This window comes from Lithobates pipiens, unplaced genomic scaffold (assembly GCF_037356315.1).
Source record: "Lithobates pipiens isolate NorthernLeopardFrog02 unplaced genomic scaffold, aLitPip1_a1.2 Scaffold_16, whole genome shotgun sequence".
Lineage (NCBI taxonomy): Eukaryota > Metazoa > Chordata > Amphibia > Anura > Ranidae > Lithobates > Lithobates pipiens.
Window position 1 is genome coordinate 200,712,065 of NW_027507748.1, and position 15,107 is coordinate 200,727,171.

A 15,107-nucleotide genomic window follows, 5' to 3' on the forward strand; every position below is an offset into this window, starting at 1 on the left:
AAGAAGCAAACTTTGGTAATTATACACAGGAAGTGGAAGAGTGACTATACAACATTTTTGACTGAGATTACTGTATGGATGAATTACACTGATGGGATTGCAGTCATATACAATTGTATATGAAAGACTGAAATTCTTAAAGTGGAAGTCCACCCTATGGTGCCTATCACACGACAATCGCGCTCGGATCCTCCTATCCGTTTTTCAGGCGGATCTGAGCAGGCCATCCATTGACTCCTATGGGCAGGTAGATGTCAGTGGAGATGTGTCAGACATATGGCAATAGGTTCAGCCATCAGTCTGGCAGATCGGATGAGATCTGATGAAAATGGACATGCTGTCTATTTTTGTACAATCTCCCCATAGAGATCAGCGGGGCTCTGACAGGTCCCTCCCCACTCAGTGAGCAGAGACGGACCCATCATGAATGAATGAATGAATAAATGACTTATATAGCGCTACCTATACGAACTGAATCGCCTCTGGGCGCTTTTTCTTGCCACCGGTGTCCATCTGCAGCGGTCCTTTAACCTGTAGAGTCCCGACACACTTACAACATTGACATACACATATTATGGCCAATTCTTTTTGGACAGGGTCTAATTAACCTACCAGCATGTCTTTGGAGTGTGGGAGGAAACCGGAGTACCCGGAGGAAACCCACGCAGGCACAGGGAGAACATGCAAACTCCAGGCAGATAGTGTTGTGGTCGGGATTTGAACCAGCAACCCTATTGCTGCTAGGTGAAAGTGCTAACCACTACACCACTGTGCTGCCCCTATCATCCACTGGTTCAGCGGAGATAAATGGAGTGATCTCCTGCTGAGCTGGCGGACTCCGCTAAATGGATCCGCCCCATATGAAAGGGGACTAACACTTAAATTCTCCCCTGCAATCATTAATGTGAGCTAAGTTCAGCTTTATGCCTCAAAATGAATCAGTTTTTCTACCTTTATTTTGCAGTATCCAATGCCATCACATGACTTCAATTCTATTTCCTTCTGAGACTAAAAGCAGCCAGTGGGTGTGGTTACTGAAAGCTAGTGACATCATTTCCTGGGAGGGACCCTGTTCCTGTGTAGCCAGTGGGGGTATACAGGATGGGAGGAGCTGATCATAAGTTCCTGCCCAGTGTTCTCATCAGTAATGATACATTGTACATTCTAATTCATTAGGAAAATTAAGAAATAAAAAGCCCCATCCACACAGGGCACGGGGGAGGGGGATTAGGTAACTGCCAGTGTAGCTGGAAATGCTCTGGGGTTTCAGCTCAGTCTACAATGATCATAGTACAGGCAACCACACTAAGGCTCTGTTTCCACTAGTGAGACTTGTCATGTGACCAAGGACACAAATCTGCATGACAAGTCACAGCCCATTGATTTCAACGGCACCCGATCCCATCATGTGACGCTTTGAGGCGACTTTGATCCAGAGCGTGTAAAGTTGGATCAATGCTGCACTCCAAAGTTGCACTCTAGCCTTAGGCTACGTTTCCACTAGTGTGACTCCAAAGCTGTACGATTTAGAGTGCGACTGAGTGCAGCTTTGATCCAACTTTACACTCTGGGTCAAAAGACGCATGGAAGTAGTGCAGGCACCTCTTTAATGTTGCTGATTTTCAAAAGGCACATAGCTGGGAACATTTGCCATTAAAACCAATGGGCTGTGATTTGTGAGTGTGTCCAAAGTCGCATCACAAGTTGCACTAGTGGAAACTGAGCCTTAAACTCATTCACATGTAGCTCCCTCAGCTGGGGGTGTGCCACACCATGCACACAGTGCCATGCAGAAACAACCACGTGGCTGTACACTGTAGAAAATTTGCAGCATGTTGCACTGTAATCTTACAGTTTCTAACAAACAGAACATTCTTCCAAAGCCTGCCCTCCCCTTCTCTCAGGAGAAGCTGCTATACAAAATGAGGCTGTGAAGACAGGAGGAGATCTGTGAAGGAGAGAAGGCATGGGGGTGGGGCTGGGCAAGACAGGGGTGGTTAGAATGAACAGTAGGCATGCTGCCTGCGTAGAGAGAAGGGCAATGTTTTCAGGAAGCAAGAGCGAGCATTTGGAATTCAGAAATAAGGAAGGTTGTCCCTGAAGAACAAGAAGCAGCCGATTGTCTAGCTTTGATTAGACTTTCTAAGCTTGGAAATCACCTTTACAGAAAATGAATAGTGCCAAAGAGAAACATATTTTACATATAATAGAAACATTTTAATTTTTCACTGGACTTCCGCTTTAAACTAGTTTTGATGTGATTACAATATATTAGTTATATAGGGTATATTTGTAAATAGAAGAGCGCTGAACTAGGGTCATTTGTATTTGTTTAATTTGAGGTTGCCCACTGTTACACACATGAACTTTAATGGCATCCCAGTCTTAGTCCATAGGGTTCAATATTGTGACGGCCCACTTTTTGCAGCTATAACCGCTTTAACTCTTCTGGGAAGGCTGTCCATAAGGTTTAGGAGTAGGTCTATGAGCGCATTTGTGAGGTCAGGCACTGATGAGGACAAGAAGGCCTGGCTCACAGTCTCCACTCTAATCCATCTAGGGCTGAAACAACTAATCGATTATGAAATGAATCGATTACTATTTTCATAATCAATTAATCGGCCAGTAACATAATGGGGTTTAAGAAAAAAAAAATGAGCCCTTTATACTATAAAAATATAATCGCTACTGTAAATTTTACTTTCACTGTTCTACAGAAAAAAAAAATTAACCCCTTCTAGTAGCGATTATCTGCTTTTTTTTGTACTATAAAATAATTTTAGTCCTTTTAACCCCATTATGTTACTACACGTCTTGGGCCTGGTTCTCATCTATGTGTTTATTGGTGCTTTTTGCAGAAACGCACTACAGTTCATTTACATGGTTTCCTATGGGACACGTTCATATCTGTGCTTTTTTCAGCTGCTGCATATTTGGAAAGGGTCGGGGACTTTTAACGCGAAACTGTCTTTTTTTGGTTCAATCTACTTCAATTGAGAAGCTGCAAAAAAGCATGTAATGCGTTTTTGCAGCAATTGGTGTTTTTTAACCACTTAAGGACCGCCGCATGGCAATGTACGTCAGCAGAATGGCATGTACGTGCTTGGCTTCCAGCGGGTGGGGGGTCCGATCGGACCCCCTTCCGCTGGATGCGGCAGTCCGTTTCGCTTCAGGAGCGATCCGGGATGAGGGGATGGCCGTTGGTTTCTGGCCATCCCCTCTCGATCGCTCCTGGCGAATGAGAAGCTTCCTCCCGCTGTGTATAGTAAACACAGGCAGGGAGGAAGTGATGTCATTCTCCTCGGGCGGTCTTTTTGACCGGACTACAAGGAGAGCACTGAAAGTAAGTGCACCAAACACTACACTAACATGTAGGCACACAGGCACAAATCCCCACCCATCAGCCCCCGCCCCCCTCCCAGTCACAGTGTCACTGATTGCAGTGATCATTTATTTACTGATCACTGCATTCAGTGTCAGTTGTGACAGTAAAAAGTGTCAGGGCAGTTAGTGTTAGGTCCAGGGTAGCCCCCTACCCCCCCCCCCCCCCAAATAAAGGTTTAACCCCCTGATTGCCCCTAGAGTTAACCCTTTCACCCCTTTTTGCCAGTGTCACTAAGCAATCGCTTTTCTGATCGCTGCATTAGTGTCACTGGTGCCGCTAAGTAGCTAGTTATTTTTTTAGATTCACCGCCAGGTTTTTATAGCGCTAGGTACCCCGATATACTACCCAATAACGGTTTTAACCCCGATTGCCCCTAGTTAACCCTTTCACCCCCTTTTGCCAGTGTCACTAAGCGATCATTGCCCCTAGTTAACCCTTTCACCAGTGATCACCGTATAAGTGTCACTGGTGACGCTGGTTAGCCAGTTAGTTATTTAGGTTCCCCGTCAGGTTTTTATATAGCGCCAGGGACCCTAATATACTACCTAATAAAAATTTGAATCCCCCGATTGCCCCTAGTTAACCCTTTCACCAGTGATCACCGTATAAGTGTTACGGGTGACTCTGGTTAGTTTGCTTTTTATAGCATCAGGGCACCCACCATTTATTACCCAATAAAGGTTTAACCCCCTGATCACCTGGCGGGTGATATCAATTAGGTTTTAGGGTCAGGGTCTGCGTCGCCCAAGGCAGCGCTAGGTTAGTGCCAGTACCGCTAACACCCACGCGCAAAGCATAAACCTCCCATAGTGGTATAGAATCTGAACAGATCAATATCTGATCAGATCTATACTAGCGTCCCCAGCAGTTTAGGGTTCCAAAAAACGCATTGTTAGTAGGATCAGCCCAGATACCTGCTAGCACCTGCGTTTTGCCCCTCTGCCCAGCCCACCCTACCCAAGTGCAGTATTGATCGATCACTGTCACTTACAAAACACTAAACACATAACTGCAGCATTTGCAGAGTCAGGCCTGATCCCTGCGATCGCTAACAGTTTTTTTTGGTAGCGTTTTATATTTAAATCTGGAAGGCAGTGCTTGGTTTTCGGGGTCCCGTACGTGGCTAGGCTCCCAAAAAGTCCCCCACATGTGGTATCCCCGTACTCGGGAGAAGCAGAATTTATTTTGGGGTGTAATTTCACTTATGCCCATAGCATGTGTGAGCAATATATTATTTAGTGACAACTTTGTGAAAATAAAAATAAAAAATTGTAATATTCCTGCAACTTGTGGCAAAATATAAAATATTTCATGGACTAAACATGCCTCTCAGTAAATAGCTTGGGGTGTCTACTTTCCAAAATGGGGTCATTGGGGGGGTTTTGTGCTATTTTGGCATTTTATGGTCTTCGAAACTGTGATAGGTAGTGAGGAGTGAAATCACAAATTTCACCCTTACAAATCCTGAAGGCAGTGATTGGTTTTCGGGGTGCTGTACGCAGCTAGACTCCCAAAAAGTCCCACATATGTGGTATCCTCGTACTCAGAAGCAGAATATATTTTGGGGTGCAATTCCACATATAACTATGGCATGTGTGAGCAATATATCATTTAGTGACAACTTTTTGTAAATTTTTTTTTTTTGTCATTATTCAATCCCTTAGGACAAAAAAAAAAAAAAAAAAAAAATATTCAATGGGCTCAACATGCCCCTCAGCAATTTCCTTGGGGTGTTTACTTTCCAAAATGGGGTAATTGGGGGGGGGGGGGTTTGTACTGCCCTGCCATTTTAGCACCTCAAGAAATGAGATAGGCAGTCGTAAATTAAAAGCTGTGTAAATTCCAGAAAATGTACTCTAGTTTGTAGACGCTATAACTTTTGCGCAAACCAATAAATATATGCTTATTGACATTTTTTTTTTACTAAAGACATGTGCCTGAATAAATTTTGCCCTAAATGTATGACTAAAATTGAGTTTATTCGATTTTTCTTATAACAAAAAGTAGAAAATATATTTTTTTCTCAAAATTTTCGGTCTTTTTCCATTTATATCGCAAAAAAAAATAGCAGAGGCAATCAAATACCATCAAAAGAAAGCTCTATTTGTGGGAAGAAAAGGACGCAAATTTCGTTTGGATACAACATTGCATGACCGTGCAATTACCAGTTAAAGCAGTGCGAAATTCTAAAAAGACCTCTGGTCCTTAGGCTGACAATTGGTCCGGGGCTGAAGTGGTTAATCTGCCTCAAAAAAATGCAAAAAACGCAAATTGCAGTAAAATCATGTGCGCAAAAATAAAAACGCACAGCAAAAAGCACTGCAGAAACAGATCAAAAGCAGAAACTGCATAGGTGTGTACCGAGCCTAATGCTGGCCTCATAGATCAATTTTCAGGTGAGAATAACCACACACTGTCTGAAAATTCCTTTGACCAAGAAGTTTTCTATTATTTCCAAATTTTCCTGTCACTGTGGTTGAAAATAAACGTCAATTTGTCCCACTTTTTTATTTAAGGTTATTAACCGAAACAATAAATCGGCCAACTAATCGATTATGAAAATATTCCTTAGTTGCAGCCCTAAATTCATCCATACCGCCCAACTTTTTGAGATGGGAATGAGGGACACCTATAAGCACAAGTATGCAGGTATAGAACCCTGCAACGCCCCCTTAAAGGAGAATTGTACAAAAAATAAATAAATAAAAAGACAAAGTTGGTTACAACCACAAGTGCTTTTTTTTACCACTACTATTCCTTTATATTGGTTTTTGGAATTTACAAATTCAGCAAGTTAGAAATCAGATGAAAGGTTTAGCACTGGAAAAGACTTTTTGATAGATAAAAGTGCATTTTATAGACATCTATATAGAACAGACCAAAGTGAGGAACAAATGAAGACGAATGAGGGACACTGCTCCAAATCAGGGACAGTCCCTTGAAATCAGGGACAGTTGGGAGCTATGATTCATCCCAAAGGTGTTCTATCAGGTTGAGGTCAGGACTATGTGCAGGCCAGTCAAGTTCCTCTACCCCAAACTCCATGTCTTTATAGACCTTGCTTTGTGCACTGGTCAAAATAATTTGGTGGAGGGGGGGTTATGGTGTGGGGTTGTTTTTCAGGGGTTGGGCTTGACCCTTTAGTTCCAGTAAAAGGTAACTCTTAGGGCGTCAGCATACCAAGATATTTTGGACAATTTCATACTCCCAACTTTGTGGTAACAGTTTGGGGATGACCCCCTTCCTGTTCCAACATGACTGTGCACCAGTGCACAAAGCAAGGTCCAAGAAAGACATGGATGAGCAAGTTTAGGGTTGAGGAACGTGACTTGCATAAGAACCTTCACAGATAACATTGTACAGATGTAGTGCCCCCACCGTATGGGCCGCTAAAATCCTCTTGCTTCAACTTTTCAGCGAGGCACACAGTATTTTTCAAAGCCAGGCACACACTTAGGCTCATTTCTTGAATAATCAGTCTAGGGGTTTTGATTGTTTTTTATATTTTATTAAGAACTTGGATAGGGAAGGGAATGTGGTGGGATACTTCAGATTCAACTAATTATATGAAAGACAACTTCTTCAACTTGACTGTGTGTGAGCAAGTCCTCTGAGAAATATGGACTGTTGTTCTTCAGGACACTGGCCAGTACTCCCTTTCTGCTGTACCCAGTAGTTGACCCTCCTAGCACAGAGGAGTAGCCTAAAAAGAGCAGGCCAATAGATCTTTGGTCTGTACTCACAGGAGTTGCAAACATATCCTCTCAGGCATGGCTCCCCCTCAGTCTGCGCTTCAGAACACATGGGTCAGCTCCCCTTCTGGGCCCCCTCCTCAGCTGGACTCCCCTTTCTGGGCAAAAAATATCTTTACCTGTGTGTCTCCCTGAATATAAATACCCCTTCTCGGCATGCATAGGTGCCCCTATGCCTGTAAATGGCTGAGATGGCATTCATATTCAAGCTACTGATCTGCATGAGTCACTCAAGAATTTTCAAAACTGCCTAGATACAGATGAGTCAATGCAGATACAGCAACATTTGTTAAAGACACAGGGCTCCCTGGCTACACTAATTTGGTCTCCCCAATAGGCAGGTTAACTACTATATTTTACCTTAGTCTCATGTGAAGCAGGAGACCAAACTATTCTAACTATATACACCCTAGCAACCTATCTGGGAGGGTGCTACATAGACATAACTGGCCTTACTCAAAGAGTTCTTAAGTGCAGTAACCCATAGCAACCACTAGGGATCCACCTCGAACCAGACTGATTTTTGTAAATTCTGAGTTGTTACTGTGGATAATTGCATCACAGGGTCAAAACTAAAGTAAACACAACCTATACAATAAAGCAAAAATAAAAATAATATTTTCGGGTCCAGAAATAAGTGTGGTAAAACTCCATGTTGCTGAATTCTTGCTCCCCCATCATATGTTCCTGTTCCTCCACGCAGTACATATGTCCTGTATTGGCACAAGTGTCAGTGGAAGATACCACAGCATGCAGATTGACCAAAAAGTGCTGGTTCCTATATGTCTGTCCTGGACTGAACAAATCTGATTTAGCAGCAATGCTACCAACATTATGCAGTGCTATATCTTTCTGAAAAATACATTTCAAATTAATTCGAGTAACTAATGGTAAAAAAATAAAAAAAAATGCTTTGTAGAGTTGCTAACCAGACATGTGCATTACCAACAAAGTAACTTTTTAGGCAACCTCTGAGAACACTTTTTACAAAAGCAACCATTTATATCCAGTCAAAACCTCATAAAATGCACATTATAATAGCTGGTACATAAAAACCATTTATACATTCAACATGACTGCTCATATATGCCTATACTGGAAAATCGATATCACCACCCTGTGGTAGATCTCCAATACATGGGATAGACTATTTCAATTGTTGCTCTTCGGGGATGATGGGTAGAGTATATAATGTATATTTCAAAGCATACATAAGGAAGAATCAGCAGACTATAATAAAAATCAAGGTGCAAGACAAACCCTTATTTAACACCGCTGGTTGGACAATAAAATGCACATAACAGAACAGTAATACGTACAACCAGAAGCTAGAGGACCTCTGTTCTCATTAGATCACCATTGTTCCAGCCAAAATGGCAGTATTCAGGTGACCATCTCAATGCTGGCCTGCAACACTGCTATTTTGTCTGGAACAATGGTGATAGACATAGATGGATATGGTATGCCCATATAGGCAAAGTAGCAATAGTACAGAATTTCTTTCAGCGGTAACCTATCCAAATGTCCATTGAGAGTCTCAGTTTCTAGAAAGTCTTTGGAATATTTTTCAAAACGTACAAACTTATAAAATGATTATACTTAAAAAGAATCCGTTACCAAGGGTTATTAACCTTCATTATTGAGTTGCTATAATAAATAGGAGATACCATACTCTATAATCTGGGTCTCCAAACTTTTTTTTTTTTTTTTTTTTACAAAACGCCCAGTTTATGGTTCTTCAGACCTTAGAGGGGTGCCAGACCATGGCCAGCGCGAGTAGAAAATGTCCCAGCATCAATGGGAGTAAACAATGTCCCATCTTTGGTGTCAGTGAGATAATTTTAGCCCCATCATTGGTTTTGTTTGGAAGAACTGTGCCCCATTGTTGGTGTCACTAGCAGAAATTGTGCCCTATAGTTGCCATCATTGGGAGGAATTAAGCCCCATCGTTTGTGTCCGTGGATGAAATGCCTCAAGTGTCGGGTAAGAGCAAACAAAGGGCCACAGTTTGGGGACCACTGCTCTATACTAATTATTACAAATAACTACTTCATTTGTATTTTCTCTGTTAGAACAGAAGTGTCGGTCTGCAAAACCACCCTGCCTGAGCTCAGTACTGATAACAGACACTCAAATCTGCTATATGACCACTTGACCTCTGAAAGATTTAATCCTCTTCAAGACCAGGTCATTTTTCGTGATACAGCACTGCGATACTTTAACTGACAATTGTGCAGTCGTGCGACACTGTACCCAAATATAGTTGCTAATTTTTTTCCCCCCCCACAAATAGAGCATATTTTATTTTGTGGTATTTGATCACCTCTGCATTTTTATTTTTTGTGTTATGAAAAAAAAACATGTCTTGTTTTACTTTTTTCTAGAACACCAACTTAAAAAAAAAATCAAATGTTTTCATTAATTTAAGCCCATATGTATTCTGCTACACATTTTTGGTAAAAAAAAAAATCCCAATAAGCATATTGATTGGTTTGCGCAAAAAGTTTGTGTCAAACTATGAGATATATACTGGAATTTTATAATTATTTTATGCCAATAATGGAGATCAGTGGCTTATAGCGGGACCACGATATTGCTGCAGACGCTGAAACTTTGTGGGAACCAGTGACACCAATACAGCTATCCGTGCTAAATATATGCACAGTCACTGTACTTATGACACTAGATGAGAAGGGGTTAAACATCTCGGGTAGGGATGCTCCGAAATTTCAGCCACCGAAATATATCGGCCGAAAATGGCCCTTTCAGCAAAAAGCCGAAAGAATTTTCGCCGATACTGGTGCTGAAAATGGGGCGGGGCCTGCCTGCTGGGCTCAGCCCCGCCCCTGGTGCCGCCCATCACGGGAGTGTCATTCTGGAGCACCCGTCTTTATTCTATCCTCCCCCATGGCCCGCCTCTCCCCAGCAGGGGCTGCATATGGCTCCTCAGCCGATGTGTAAATCAGCTGTGCAGGAGCTCAGTCACGCCGTTTACTATGAAAGTGAAAGCAAGGGAGAGATATCTAGCAGTGTGTGCTGTGCTCTCTGCCTCCCTCTACAGTGCAGTACAGAGCATGGAGACTGAAGTTATATAGATTTGTATGCATGTGTGTGTGTTTGTGTTATGTGTGTGCTATGTGTGTGCATGTTTATATGTGTGCGTGTGAGAGTGTTTTATATTTGTGCATGTGTGTATGTTTATATGTGTGCAAGTGTGTTTTGTGTGCAAGTGTGTTTTGTGTGCAAGTGTGGTGTGTGTGGTGTGTGGTGTGTGGTGTGTGGTGTGTGGTGTGTGGTGTGTGGTGTGTGGTGTGTGGTGTGTGGTGTGTGGTGTGTGTGTGTGTGTGTGTGTGTGTGTGTGTGTACTGGTGAGGCACAGGCAGGCTACATGACGGGCACTGGTAGGCTGCTGGTCACAGCGAGACTGCATTGATTTCCTGTAGCATGTCTCCAGTCCCTGACCATCTCCTGTACCATGTCCCCGGTCCCTGACCATCTCCTGTACCATGTCCCCGGTCCCTGACCATCTCCTGTACCATGTCCCCGGTCCCTGACCATCTCCTGTACCATGTCCCCGGTCCCTGACCATCTCCTGTACCATGTCCCCGTCCCTGACCATCTCCTGTACCATGTCCCCGGTCCCTGACCATCTCCTGTACCATGTCCCCGGTCCCTGACCATCTCCTGTACCATGTCCCCGGTCCCTGACCATCTCCTGTACAATGTCCCTGGTCCCTGACCATCTGCTGTACAATGTCCCCGGTCCCTGACCATCTCCTGTACCATGTCCCCAGTCTGACCATCTCCTGTATAAAAATATTTTTTAAAAACAGTCAATTTCGGTATTGGTTTTTGGGATCAAGGAAAATTTATTTTCGATATCGGTTTCAGCACCAAAAAACCCATTCGGTGCATCCCTAATCTCGGGTGATCAAAGGGTTAAATGTGTGCCTATAAAGCCTCCTGCCAGGAATATGGCTGAAAAAAAAAAAAAAAAAAAAACTCAGTCCCAGTGTCCAGCTCTCTAAAAAGAGAAGCGTTACAGGTAAAACCTTGATTCTTCGGACACAAGGCCCGGGTACTATCCAATTCGGTCTTGAAAAGACACTTTGAATGGATCCGTTTGCATAGCTGGCCCCAGTAAGGAATATTCCAGCGGAGCTCAGCACAGCACATCTTTACTTGTGACCAACACCTAAGACACTGGCGAAAAAACTGAGGGGGAGGGGTTATATGAGGGACTGAACTTCCTGTCTAGGATTTGCCAGTGTCCAATAACCTAGTGATACCCTATAACCCATCAGTAATTACTGAGTCTCTGTGTCCCGTGATGTACAAGAAAGAGATATTTAAGAAAACATTTCTTTTTTTCTTTAAACTTTACACCACACTTTAAGGTTATTAACAGCCCTAATTATATATATATATATATATATATATATATATATATATATATATATATATATATATATATATATATATATATATATATATATATATATATACACACACACACACATATATACACACACACAATTCTGTACAGCGTGGCTGCCCTGTCGCAGTAAATCTGCTATGGGGCGGTCGGCAAGTGGATAACAAATGTGCTGTCAGGATTACATGATAGAAATTCTAGGCTTTGACAATTGACAGTCTTACTCTTCTAAAGCAGCCCTGAGACTGTCAGTTATTAGCAGTATGCTCAGACAGGAAACAAGTGGCTACTTTTATAAAGGTTTCTTTGTTTACGCTCTCAACCCAACCTACCCCTTTCTTACACACCCACCTGCTTGCATGCCTGAGCAAAGGGCAGATGGAATCCATGTAGTAAATGCTACAGGAATCATTTGTCATTAATCTAGATAGAAATAAAAATGTAAGGGGGGTGTTTTTCAAAGTGATTTCTCAACAAAATAAAGGATGGAGACATGAATGGATATGCATGTTTGAATTTGAATATTTAAAAAATTAAAGCTTGGTTTTTGGTGCTCAGATAGAGTTTAGTTCTACTTTTTAGAATTAAGATTTAAGATAAGGGTAAAGGTGACCATACACAAGCAGATTCTCTTACAAACAAGTGAGGTGGATGGAGGAATCTACCTGCTGTTAAGTGTATAGTGGCGACAGCATAGCTCCCAACTGTCCCTGATTTCGAGGGACTGTCCCTGATTTGGAACAAAGTCCCCCTGACCCTCATTGCTCCTCATTTGTCTCTCATTTTGGTCTGATCTATACAATTGTATATAAAAATGCACTTTCAGATGCATCATCAAAAAGTGTTTTCCAGCGCTAAACCTTTCATCAGATTTCTAAATTGCTGCATTTGTAAATTCCGAAAGCCAATATAAAGGAATAGTGGTGGTAAAAAAAAAGCCCTTATGGGTTTAAACAATCTTTTTTTTTTTTGTACAATTCTCCTTTTAACCACTTGCGCCCATACTACGTCTATTGACGTCATGGGCTTTCGGTGGTTATATCTGAATGATGCCTGAGGCCACAGACATCATTCAGATATCAGCGTTTTCAGCCGGCGATTCCCTGCACCATAAGAATGATCATAGCAGCTTTCCGCTGCTTGATCGTTCTTACCGGCGGCGGGTGGGGGGGGACGTTCCACCGCTTCCATCGGTGAGTCGGTCACAGGATCCGCCGGCCCTCGCAAGTTACCATAGAGATTTCCGGAGGACCAGATCGTCCCCGGAGTCTCTATGATCGTTCGGAGGCCGGGCGCGATGTTATGACGTCACGCCCAGCCTCTGTATTCAAATTAACGGAGCCGATTTGGCTAGGAAGCCAGGATCGTTTTTTTTTTTTTCTTTTATTCTTCCCAGCCTAGAGGTGAGATATGGGGTCTTATTTACCCCATATCTCACTGTAAATATGTCCGATCGTGCCATATTCCTATTACAAGGGATGTTTACTTTTTTTTTTTTTTTTTTAAGTGTCAAACTAAAAAAATAAAAATAAAATTAACAATAAAAAAAATAAAATAAATGTAAAGCGCCCCTGTCCCCGTGAGCTAGTACACAGAAGCGAACGCATACGTAAGTCCCGCCCACACATGAAAACAGTGTTCAAACCACACGTGAGGTATCGCCGCGAACGTTGGAGCAAGAGCAATAATTCTAGCTCTAGACCTCCTCTGTAACCCAAAACATGTAACCAGTAAAAAAATTAAAAGTGTCGCCTATGGGGATTTTTAAATACCAAAGTTTGGCGCCATTCCACGAGCGCGTGCAATTTTGAAGCGTGACATGTTGGGTATCTATTTACTCGGCGTATCCTCCTCTTTCACATTATGCAAACAAATTGGGCTAACTTTACTGTTTTTTTTTTTTTTTTTTTTACCATGAAACATTTTTTTCGGAAAAAAACGTGTTCGAAAAAATTGCTGCGCAAATACCGTGCGAGATAAAAAGTTGCAACGACCGCCATTGTATTCTCTAGGGTCTTTGCTAAAAAAACATATATAATGTTTGTTTCTAGCAAAAAAATTAGGAATTTTACATGTAGGAGAGAAATGTCAGAATTGGCCTAGGTGCAAAGTGGTTAAGGGGGCGTGGCAAGGGGTGTGTCCTATGCCTGCACACTTTTGCAGATAGGTGTCCCTAATTCCCATCTCAAACCGTTAGGAGATATGGCGATGGTGGGTACAATATATCAGCAGCTGCTGATTGAGAAAAATGTTCCAACGTGTATCTTGCTGTTCTGGTCAGTCCCTGCCCTGCAAAAAGCATTAAAGAGGAAGTAAACCCCTTCAAACCACTTTGACCTACAGGTAAGCCTAGATTAAGGCTTACCTGTAGGTCCAAGCAATATCTCCTAAACCTATATGGTTTAGGAGATATTTGGCCGAAAATGGGCACCGCTGTCTACGGCGCATGCGCCGTAGACAGCGGCGCGCAGGCACACTAAATGCGGCAAGTCCAAGAATGGATTTGCCTAATTTGTCGACTCCCGTGCGCATGCGCGGGAGTGACGTCATCGCGGCTTCGCCGAATGGCAGCGGCGGAGCTGCGAGACGCGACTCCCGTGCACATGTGCGGGAGTGACGTCATCGCGGCTTCGCCGCTGTCATTGGTCGGAGCTGCGAGACGCCACCAGCAAGATGGACTACAGGGATCAGCGGCGACTTCGCTGGCTCCTGTGTCAGGTAAGTGACACATAATGAGCTACTATGCGATGCTTTACCTTTGCAGGGAAAAAAAGAGGAAGTAAACCCATCAGGGTTTACTTCCTCTTTAAATGTGCACCACAATGGACTAGAAAACGCATCATTTTTGCTGAATATGTAATAGCTAGTTCCTGTGTATTATTGTACACTTAAAAGGATTCTAAAGGTTGTATTAAAAAAAAGAAAAAAACATGTTATATAGTTACCTGCTCTATGCAATGGTTCTGCACAGAAAAGCCCTGATCCTCTACTTTTTGGGACCCCCACCAGCAGCCCTGGTTTCTCCCCCCTGTTGAGTGCCCCCAGTAGCAAGCCTCTTGCTATTGGGGCACTTGAGTAGGCTCATTCCCGAGCCGCACTCCTGTAAATGGACATTGTCCATTTACACACAGAGTATGGCTCGGTCCTGACCCTGCTCACTCCTCATTGGCTGTGATTGAGAGAAGTGGAAGCCAATGGCCTACCCTGCTGTGTAAGCCAATGAGGAGTGACAGACCCGGGAGAGACACTGCACTCATGCACATCACTGGATCAAGAAGGAGCTTCAGGTACGTTATAGAGGGTCGGGGGGGGGGGAGAGGGGGAGCTGCTAAAACTCCCATGCATGACTTTTAGCTAAAGTTATAGTAAGGTTTACCTGTAGGTACAGTAAATATCTCCTAAACATTCACAGTTTAGAAGATATTTACTTTTGATGCAGCCAGTGGCATCACCAAGGCATGCACTCTGAAGGAACGGCATATTGTGCCATTCCTTCAGAGCCTTGTGCCGGGAACGGCGGCTCCGACATGCATGC

At 43.0% G+C, this 15,107-nt stretch overlaps 1 protein-coding gene across 15 annotated transcripts in view; it reads right to left on the reverse strand.

Moving 5' to 3' along the window:
* CASK (calcium/calmodulin dependent serine protein kinase) overlaps nt 1-15,107 on the reverse strand; it is a 486,621-nt gene that overhangs the window by 288,142 nt on the left and 183,372 nt on the right. The gene's annotated exons all lie outside the window — the stretch shown is intronic.